Below are 10,901 nucleotides of genomic sequence, written 5' to 3'. Positions count from 1 at the left end.
AACAGAGCATATTCAGAGCCTAGCCAGCATCTTCTGGGGTTCTCAGCAGGGCCAATAGAATCACTGAAGACAGTTCTGAATCAGGTCAGCATTCTCAAAGGAGTCAAAATAAAAAGGCAACGGCAGGGGCTTCCCTGGTGGCGCAGTGGTTGAGAGTCCGCCTGCCGATGCAGGGGACACGGGTTCGTGCCCTGGTCCGGGAAGATCCCACATGCCGTGGAGCGGCTGAGCCCGTGAGCCATGGCCACTGGGCCTGTGCTTCCGGAGCCTGTGCTCTGCAACGGGAGAGGCCACAGCAGTGAGAGGCCCGCATACCGCAAAAAAAAAAAAAGAAAAGAAAACAAACAAACAAAAAACCCCCAAACAAACCAAAAAAGGCAATGGCAGCTTGTGGACATGAGCTAGATGGGGAAAGAGGGGAGCCAGGGGAGCCGAACATGAGCAGGCTCAGAGCAGTCCAATGAAAGGTGAAGTCTGGGAGGTTAATCTGCTGCAGCAGCAGCTGCTACAGCCTTAACTTCTTTCCTACAGCTGCAGGCAAGGGTGTCCTGAGTCCCTGAGAGAACAACTTGGGAGATGAGACTTATGTGAGATGATAGAAAGACTCATTGTAACAGAGGGATGGGATAGAGTTGGAAAAAAAAAAGTGAGATGGCTGACATAGCGCCAGATTGACAGGAGTTTTATAAACCAGGCAGAGGGTGTTAGACATGAAATATGATCAGAGAGTTAGAGCCACGAAAGTTTTTTGTAGGGGGAAGATAAGACTTAAGAAAGTTTGTTGCCATTTATAGGCTTGGGAGAGATAGAAGTAAAAAAAGAAAGGAATTTCTTGAATGAATTCAGGTGTGACATGATGAAGGTTGGCAAGGGAAATGAGGAAAAATGGCGGTTTTAAGAGAAACTTCACAGGAACAACAATTAAGACTCTGCATACCGGGCTTCCCTGGTGGCGCAGTGGTTGAGAGTCCGTCCGCCTGCCGATGCAGGGGACACGGGTTTGTGCCCCGGTCCGGGAAGATCCCACATGCCGCAGAGCGGCTGGGCCCGTGAGCCATGGCCACTGAGCCTGCGCGTCCGGAGCCTGTGCTCCGCAACGGGAGAGGCCACAACAGTGAGAGGCCCGCGTACCAAACCAAACCAAACAAAACAAAACAAAAGGAGACTGCCCTAGGAACACTGTTATCACACCTGCCACTCCATTTGGTATAGCTTATCTGCTGAGAGAAGTAAGGGGCCCCTTAGAATGCAGGGGTTACAGATCTTATCAAATCCTCAAGTTCAAGGGAAGTTCAATAAATATTTTTCTTTTGATACCTTGAACTTCGATGATGTGACAGTTCTTAATAGTCTCACCACATTGAGTATACCCAGCTGTGGTCTTAGGAAAACATAGGCTGGTTCAACTTTATGGTGTGTTGTGGAATTTTCCCCCAAAAGTCTCATTCAAATGTTGCTTCAGCCTCCCTTCTTATCCTAAGGTTTCTTAATCAATTGAGGTCCTGTGAGAACTTAATTTCAGCAGCCAGCCTGCTGCTGCTGGCTCCCCTGGCTCTCCTATGTGGAAATATTCTACAGATTTCTTTCAATTTTATGGAAATGAAGAAAATCATGTTTCTCTTTAAGACTTTGAACTAGGTGAGATCAGACCCTATAGACTGCTGATAGATCTCAGAAGCCAATACTAATATTGACTTCAGAAAGTTACAAGGCTACTTGAAAATTTTAAAGCTACAATGAACACATGGCTCACCAGGCTCACTTTGATCTTGCTGAGAAAATGTTCATAGGGAAACATTTGCTGGCTTGCATGCAAATACTTATGAGTGTAAACCAGATCTCTAAACCACTTGTAACTCACTCATTTTCCTACTGGGTGACCCCCCTCAATTGCTCAATCACAAAGAGTCAACTTATTAGTTACTTATTAGTTACAGTTTACTTCTGTAATTCAAATTAAACTGGCCCTGTGGCCTTCAGGCTCATTTCATCACACACAAAATACACACACTCACACAAACACACATACACAATGTCGACAAAAGCTTTAAAGGGTAATATAACTCTTTTCTAGAGGTTTTCTCAGAATTGGGTAGTATGTCAAGGGAGGAATTATATTTGATATATCCAAATTTTATAAAAAAGCTTCTTAACTGCATGGTAGGTTTTCCAGCCTCCTTTCTTTCTTAAATTTCCACTGTCAACTCTTTCTCCTCTCCTTTCTCCCATGTTGGTCCTCTGGCCTCCTTTCTGTTCATTTTCTTCTCTGTCTGCTATGGTCTGAATGTTTGTTCCCCCCACACTTCACATGTTAGAATCCTACTGCCTAACATAATGGTGTTAGTAGGTGGGTTCTTTGGGGGGTGATTAGGTCATGAGTGTAGAGCCCTCATGAATGGGATTAGTGTCCTTATAAAAGAGACTCTACAGAGCTCCCTTGCCCCTTCCACCAGTGAAGACACAGCAGGAAGTCTGGGACCTTGAAGAGATCCCTCACCCAACCATGCTGGCACTCTGATCTTGGACTTCCAGCCTCCAGAACTGTGAAAAACAAATTTCTGTTGTTTATAAGCCATCCAGTCTGTGATATTTTGTTATAGCGGCCCAAATGGACTAAGACAGTGACCATCTTTTTTGTTAAGGAAAGCAATCTGGTCCTTCCTTAAATCCTCTCAAAATCTTCTTCATATAAAGCCCATGTGAAAGAAAATGTAGTAAATATTTTTACTTTAATTTTTTGTCCTGTTATAAAAATACTTTGCCATGATTGTTATGCAAATAAATAGTTTGCTTTTACACCAAATCACTGATGTAATCTGTAAGTTGTGACTGTTGCCGCTGTTCCTTCTCCTCATTTCTTTTTTCCCACAGAATGAATCTTCCATGTTTCTTAGGAGAGAGGAGAGGAGAATCACTCTGCTATCTGTGGGCTCTTGTCTACAGGCCATTCGGGTGTCTACACTGAGGATAGATAATCCTGATCTCACTGAAAACCAGAGATTCCCTTTCTCAATTTGTTCCTAATACCACCCACTCCCTTTCTTCCGAGTGAAAACATAGTCTGTTTTCAGAAATACACTAGTGTATTTCCCACTGTGGGCCATGACTCACTGTAGATCATGAAATCATGTTAGTAGGTCACACTGGCTTTTTTTTTTTATGAAATACAGTAGAAAAAAATAAAACATCTGAATGAGATTGATAGGAAGGGTAAGTATAGTTTTATGAAATATTCAGTTATAACTAATGCAAAACATATTTCTTACTGTGAATAAGTCAAAAATGTTTGAAAGTTTGAAAGCCACTACTTTAAGTAATGTTTTATTTGAGAGTTCAAAGATTGTTACAAACTCTGCAGAGTAGACTGGGGTGGGGGAATTAGGCATGATCCTGCTCTGGCTCTTGTGTGCCCTGTACCAAAACTTCCCTCAGTGTCCTTGGGGCAGGGGGTTCTCAAATATCCTCTCTCCAGGCTATCCATTAGGCTCTGGGCTCACCCCGGCTCCAGTAGGAGGGTGGCAGAGCCTTTGGGAGGTTTGTATAAGGATGATTGACTCTGGTCTTTGAGTACACTCTGATGGGGTAGAAGGTAGCAGCTTTCAGCCGAATTCAGAGCAACTCTGCCCAGCCACTCAATACCTGGGGGTGGTGTACACACAGCACAGTCCCCAGAGTCATCTGGACTGCACCCCCTTGAGGATCACAATATAGCACCATTGGGGATCAGAGACAAAGCCATGCATGTCTGCCCACTGCCTCTGGCTGGCCTTCCCTGGGTCCTGGACATTTGGGGACAGTGAGGACCTATGGATGAGGGGGAACCACTGCAGTCTTGCCCACTGTCTCACCAGTAGTGCTGTCCTCTTGACTTCTGTACAAGGCAGTGACAGCCACACCAGGGCTTTCTGCCCTCCTTGCTGACCTCCAGGGTCAACAGTAGCAGTCCCCATAGTCACTTTCAGTTTGGTAAAGGAAAGTGGCCAGCCCTGTGAGCCAAGAGGTGACACCAGGAAAAGTCCCAGGTAATAAGGACTCCTGACAAAATGGAACGAGGATGCTCGATCCAAGTTCAGGAAAAGGTACCAGGGATGCCCAAGTGCGAAGGGGTCCCAAGGTAGGTATGTGACCAGTAGTGACTTGACCTCTTCCAGTCAGCCTAGTTTCTCTGAAGTGAGCTGGGGAGTCCCGTGAGTCTCTCGAAGAGGCACCAGGAGTTGTTGGCAAAAACAGGAAACAACCCACTGCCTGACCTCTCCTCCCACCTCTGCTTGTGAGGTAAACCATGAGTGATTCTTTATCGACCGAGGTTCCACGGGTTCTCCTCCAGGTATCAGCAAAGAATACCAGCTGCCCCAGCGATATGGTGAGTAACCCATGAGAATCCCTCGTGCTTTTAGCTCTCACGCAGTCCAAAGTCCAAAAACTCCTCCTTACTGGCCAAAAGGAGGAAAGAGAAGACCCTTGCCTCAGCCAGCTGTGCCACCCCCTAATGGACCAAGTTTGTCAGAAACTAGCATGGCTAGGCTGCTCTGGCCCAGAGGCAGTCCTGTCTAACCCTCTGTGGGACATTCTGACTGAAACTGCAGAGGGAGTAACTATCTCAAGCACAGGCCATTACAAATTCAAAGGGGACCCCCAGTTATAAGTTATATCAGAGTCCATGCCATTTCACCGACTCCTATTTTGACCTTTTGAGGAATCCATTAACAGTTTGTTTCTGATTCCAAATTTCCTAAGCCAGAAATCTTACTTGGGTAAGATCTTGTGGCATTTGCCTGCCAAAAAATCACTCCAATTGCCCCTCCCTCCCACCCCCAGTAGTTGGGAACAAATCCAAAACAGAACATCTAAGGTATGGGGAACCCAAACATCCACCATACTGAAGGATACCCATTAAGGTGCATCCTGCAGAACTAGAAGTTTTTCGAAAATCACCCCTTGACACCAAAACATTTAATCTTCCTATTTTATAAAGCCTGGCCCCAATACCAGCTGGCAGATGGGGAATGTTGGTCCCTTCAATGGGTTTCTAAATTGCAACATCATCTTACAACTGGACCTGCTATGGCAGAGACAAAAAAATGAGATAAAGTTCCCTAGATCCAGTTTTTTTTATGGCCTTCAGAAGGGATGTGAGCTCTCCTCCACTGAGGTAGTACCAGTCCTTGAACCTCCCCCCAGGACCTTCTTGATCTCCTTCCTAACCCTCCTCTTATTGCTCTCTCCCTACCCCCTTCCTTCATATGTCCCAGTTTGGGCCACAGGCCCGAGGGGCCCCCTCCATACCAGCCAGAACCTAACCTACAGAACCCAGTCCAGCATTTTAATCCTGTCACTCTGCTACCTACAAAAATGGCGCCCCTGGAAATAGAAACCTATTCCAGTTGCCCCGACCCAGGAGAGAGTGAAAAAGGCTGGTGGGATATGCAGTAACCTCCCAGACCCAAGTCATAGAAGCAAGAAGCCTACCCCCAGGGACTTCTGCCCTAAAGGCAGAGCTGACTGCCCTCACCCAAACCTTAGCTTGGGACAGGGAAGATCTTAAACGTTTACAAAGATTCCTGATATGCATATAATATCCTATACACATGGGGCTATTTGGGAGGAAAGAGGTACACTTACTGCAAAGAATAAACAGGTGAAACGTTAACAGGTAAGCATATTGAAGTTCTTAGAAGCAGTACAGTTTCAAAAACAATGTGGCAGTGATTCATCGTAGGGGTCACCAAAAGGGGGATGCAGAGGTAATAAAGGTAAACAACAAAGTGGATGCAACTGCCAAAAGAGTGGCCCTGGAACCAGTAACTTGGTCACTACCCCTCTAACCTCAAAAGCTAAATCCATCCAATTATTCCCTAATGTACACAAGGGAAAAATTAGACAAAGCTGGAAAATGGGACTTCAGTAGAGATCTAGAAGATCATGCATGGCTGGTTAATGAACATGGGCAATACTTCTTTCCCCAAACTGCAGCTTATCAAGCTATCAGGGAGGCTCATCAAGGAATTCACTATAGAGGGGGGAACCCTAAATATTGGTTAGTTGAGGTCATGGTAACTCCTGGAATTAAAGTGTAATCAGTTGAAGAGTTGAGATATGTTCCATCTTCACAATAAACAACACCGAAACCAGACCCCCGCAGGGGCTCCCAGATAAGGCCCATTCAGAACAGAGGGACATATCATGGAGAAGATTGGCAGGTTGATTTCACCATCAGGTCAAGAGTACCGGGCAATTTCAGGTATTTCTTAGGGCTAGTGGACACATTTTCTGGGTGTATAGGAGCATTCCTTGCTAGAACTGAAATGTCAGCTGAAGTGACTAAGGCATTACTAAAAGAAATAATCCCCAGGTTTGGGCTCCCAGGATCCTACAAAGCGATAATGGTCCAGCATTTGTTCCCCAAGGGACAAAGGGGCTAATGAGTGCCTTGGGCATCAAATGGACCTTGCACTCAGTCTGAAGACCCCAATTGCTGGGGAAAGTAGAGAGATCCAATCGGACCTTGAAATGGGCCTTAGCCAAGCTGGGTCAGGAAACTGAAGAAAACTGGACTAAGTTGCTTCCGATTGCCCTGCTCCACATGCAGTCAGTCCCAAGAGATAAGTTAAAGTTATGTGCATTTGAACTCACGTATGTAGACCCATTCTCCAAGCCTCAGAGAAGAGATACCTTAACCCCCTTGAAATAGAACAACTTGAGAATGCCCTCCAGGTAGGAGAATCCATGAAAGCTCTCATGGAATATAATAACCAGGTGCTGTCCACACCCACCGACCTGGCCCTACACCTCTTCTGGCCAAGATACTGGGTGCACCTAAAAACCTGGAAAACCAGCAGCCCAAAAGATCAGCTCACTTCTAAGTGGAATGGACCCCACTTGGTGATCCTAACCACTCATCCTGTCCTGAAGTTGCAGGGAATCACTCCGTGGACACATCACATGCGAGAGAAGAGGGCCCCCAAGCCCCAAACTCTGGAGAGACAACCTGAGGCAACAGCCCCCCTTGACTCATCATATGAACGTCTGTCTGACTTGAAGCTTCTCTTCTGAAAAACCACCGTGCAATCAGGGATAGTCAGGCCACGGCATTGAGCCTCAGCATCAGGGCACACTTTTGCCTACAGGCAAAAGACCTACATACCTTCATTTTTAGGAAAATCTGACATGTGACCATTGTTCTTTTGCTAATATTTGGGCCATGTACCTTAAATCGTCTGGTGTCCTTTGTCTCCTAAAGGTTAGACAAATGGTGGTCACTCAGGGATCTGAACAGTTAGGGCTGTGACCTGGGGACAACTACACACATTTAAAGTCAGATGGGGAGAATCTCCGCTCCTCTGCTGGTGTTATGACGACATCCAAACTCAGCAGGAAGTATCAATAGTTGCAGAAGATGGACCATCACCCCTCAGTGCCCCTCATGAATGAGGAGCAGGACAAAAGAAAGGGATTTGTGAGCAGCAAAGCCCATTAACAATTCCCAGGAAATAAAAATAGAATCTGCGTAATAAAATAAAGTCTGACCTTTTTTTCCTTTTCCTTTGTGCTTAGTCTAGTTCCACTTGCTCAAAGGGTGCCATGTGCAGAGGCCTTGCAACAAACACGTAGGACTAGAGTTCCCAGCGCAGGTTCACCTCACCGACACTTCAGCTCGGCGACCGTGCAGAGAAGCGCTGTGCGCGACACTCAGCTCAAGATGGCGGCTGTGAGCCGCGTGCCGAGGCGCTGCTCCCAGAACGGCGATCTGAGTCTGAGCAGCACAGCTGCGCCTGCCCCGCTAGACAACTGACCCCTCCTCGCTGACAGAACGCCATAAAGCAGCCCCGCCCACAGCCTGTCAGGGAGAGCGTGTGCTCCAGAGCCTGTGCTCGCACCTCTCCAGTCTCTGGTCAAAGAATGAAGCTTTCCTTTGCTTCTAAACTGAACTCGGTCTTGTTCTATTGACTTGAATGACACCAGACAGGAGGACCCCGGTTGGGGCTTGACTCGAAGGGGTAGGGAACAAAAACATTTGATGAAGGAGTTCGAGTTCTAGTTATTGCCTGAAAACCACCAATTAACATATTCTGGTAAGACCAAGGAACTTCCAGTGTCAAAAATTGCAGAATGGGGGCTTCCCTGGTGACACAGTGGTTAAGAATCCACCTGCCAATGCCAGGGACACGGGTTCGAGCCCTGGTCCAGGAAGATCCCACATGCTGCGGAGCGACTAAGCCAGTGCACCACAACTAATGAGCCTGCGCTCTGGAGCCCGAGTGCCACAACTACTGAAGCCTGTGCGCCTAGAGCCCGTGCTCCGCAACAAGAGAAGCCACAGCAATGAGAAGCCCGCGCACCACAATGAAGAGTAGTCCCCGCTCCCCGTAGCCTGCGTGCAGCAGCAAAGATCCAATGCAGCCAAAAATAAATAAAAATAAATAAATTTATAAAAAGTTGCAGAATGGATATCAGTAACTTAGAAAGAAAAAGATCAGAACCAAAAGTGGCATGCTCTTTCAAAGAAATGCACATAACCAGCATTCTTGATGATACAGAAAATGAAGCTGATGGAAAAGCATGGAGATCAACAACACTGAGCAGAAAACTGACTCAGAAGACTCCACCTCTGAAATTTCATTTTATTTTGCTTGAATTTTCCAGTGGTGTATACCAAAAAGAAAGATATATGATTTTAGAAATAAGTCAATAAGTCTAAAAGAGCTACTTCAGTATACAAAATAAAAATTCCAACTGGATAAGAGTATTTTATCATAGTTTATTAAGCAGTTTTTGTTTTTTCTTAGTGGTACAGAAAAAAAAGGTTCATCTTACCTCCAGTGGCATCTTAAATTGATGAAACATGGAATTACATTTTGAATCCCACTTCCTCACTTGTGACATATCCAAGGTCACCAAGTATGATTAACCCAGAACCATAATCCACCCTTCCTAATTCTTGGCTTACTTCATCCCCTTCTATACATGAGTGCTTGCGCTAAGCCAACAAGCCCTTAGAGGCAGACTCTGTTTTTTGTTAGAATCCAGCAAAGTGTCTGACATGTAATACCATTCAGTTAGTATTCGTTTTTTGAATAAAGGAATGGATGAATAACACTATGGACATTTAAGCATTCAAAGTGATATGTTTTTTTTGCTTTCTGAGAAATGATGACCGGTAAGTACCAAACGCAATTTCAGAAATAAGCTATCTCCCTTTTTCCGCAACAATGGAATGATTTCAAAATGCAGGTTAAGGGGCAGAGCAACTCACCTTTCATGAAGACATCATGGTTTCATGCCATTTGAATAGTAAGAAGGAAGAAGAAAAAATATCCCTTCTTCACCAAATCCATCTAAATTTAATTAGCAAAGCTAAAAGAAAGGAACTTTATTTGTGAAGGCTTATTATCCCTTTCCACATGGAGGAATGCATTTTTTCTTTAATTTGTGCATGGAATCTCTAAAGATCAGGATGTACAACCCCAGATCTAGATAAATTCAAGCCAGTACCCAAGACACTCTCTGAGTCTTTCAGGAGGCTCATCAGTGATGGAAATATGTCACTTTTGCCTAAGGCAATGTCATTGCTCAAGGGAAAGCAAAGCACAAGTGTGAGGTCAAGGGAGTTGTATACACAGAACACCCAAAGGCATTTAAGAGATTTCTTCAAAGAAAAATGTAGGGAGAACTATGAGCGAAAGTATGCAAATTGCCTCGAAAATGAGATGAGAAAGTCTTTGAGAACTATGTGAAGCCCTTGATAAACCCAAAGCTCCAATGCCTCATTTACATGCCAATTAATTAGAGAACCCTTCTAAGGAAGACAGAAAACTTGGATTAAAAACAAAATTGCAGCAGCACTTGGGCCCTAACCTGTAAATAATCAGTAAGCTGTCTGATGGACCAACATTATGCAGAAGAGATTTGGGCTTTAGATTTGGGGAAAATCTCTTTTATGGAAGTAGAGAAAAATTGATGAAACATGGAATTACATTTTGAACCCCATTTCTGCAAGTCCTCAATTGAGGAAAATAGAACACCCAACTCAAGAGGAAAATAGAACCAAGAGGAAGATAGAAAACTCAGGAAAAGACAGTTGGTCAAGGCCTAGCTTCCTACGAAAAGTAGTCAGCTTACCATTCACTTAACCAAATTTGATAACTGTTTTGTCCTTGAGTCCTGATGTGGGAGTGGGGAACAATTTTTACCCCTCTATTATACCTTGTTTCCCAAATGGCTAAATCATCACTAAGGTGAAAGTAAGAGACTGATAAGGGAGGGGGAGGGGAGGGAGAAGAACAATAGTTTACTGGTCTACAATAATGAAATGACCTAAGAAAGACTCCACAACTCAGCAGCAATATCTACTCAACACTATTGGAGCTCATATTCCAAGTCCCAAACTGCTACCTCACTGCAGAGTTCAAGGAGAAACAGCCTGCAGCAACTCATCCACTTCCATTGGTATGAACCAATAGAAAAAGTAATCAGAAAATCCAAGCCCAGTCCTGGCTCTGCCTCCAACTAAACCTAAGACCCTGGAGTACCAGTTCACATCGCTGGGTCTCAGTTTCTTCATATTTAAAGTGGAGATGCACAAGTAGATTACAAGACCTTACAGATCCCTCATGCTATAGGTCACTCCTGCTCTCAAGAAATTCAATTTTAGGCAGTAAAAAGAAATTATAAATACAAATCTAAATGGCAATTAGAAATTAATGAGTTCTAAAGGGGAGGAATAAATAAGTGCTATAAGTGTGCAATGGAAGAAGAAATACTTCAGGGAGGAGGTTCAAGTGAAATTTCATGTCCTGAGCATCAGTTAGAATGAGCAGAACTTGAACTTTTATAGAATTAAGGAAAAGCATTTCAGGCAGAAGATAATTGCAAGAGCAATTCTGGAGAAGGGAGAGATTCCT

This window comes from Mesoplodon mirus (genome assembly GCF_964341445.2).
Source record: "Mesoplodon mirus genome assembly, chromosome: 9".
NCBI classification, from domain to species: domain Eukaryota; kingdom Metazoa; phylum Chordata; class Mammalia; order Artiodactyla; family Ziphiidae; genus Mesoplodon; species Mesoplodon mirus.
Note: the sequence above shows the minus strand (reverse complement) of the source record.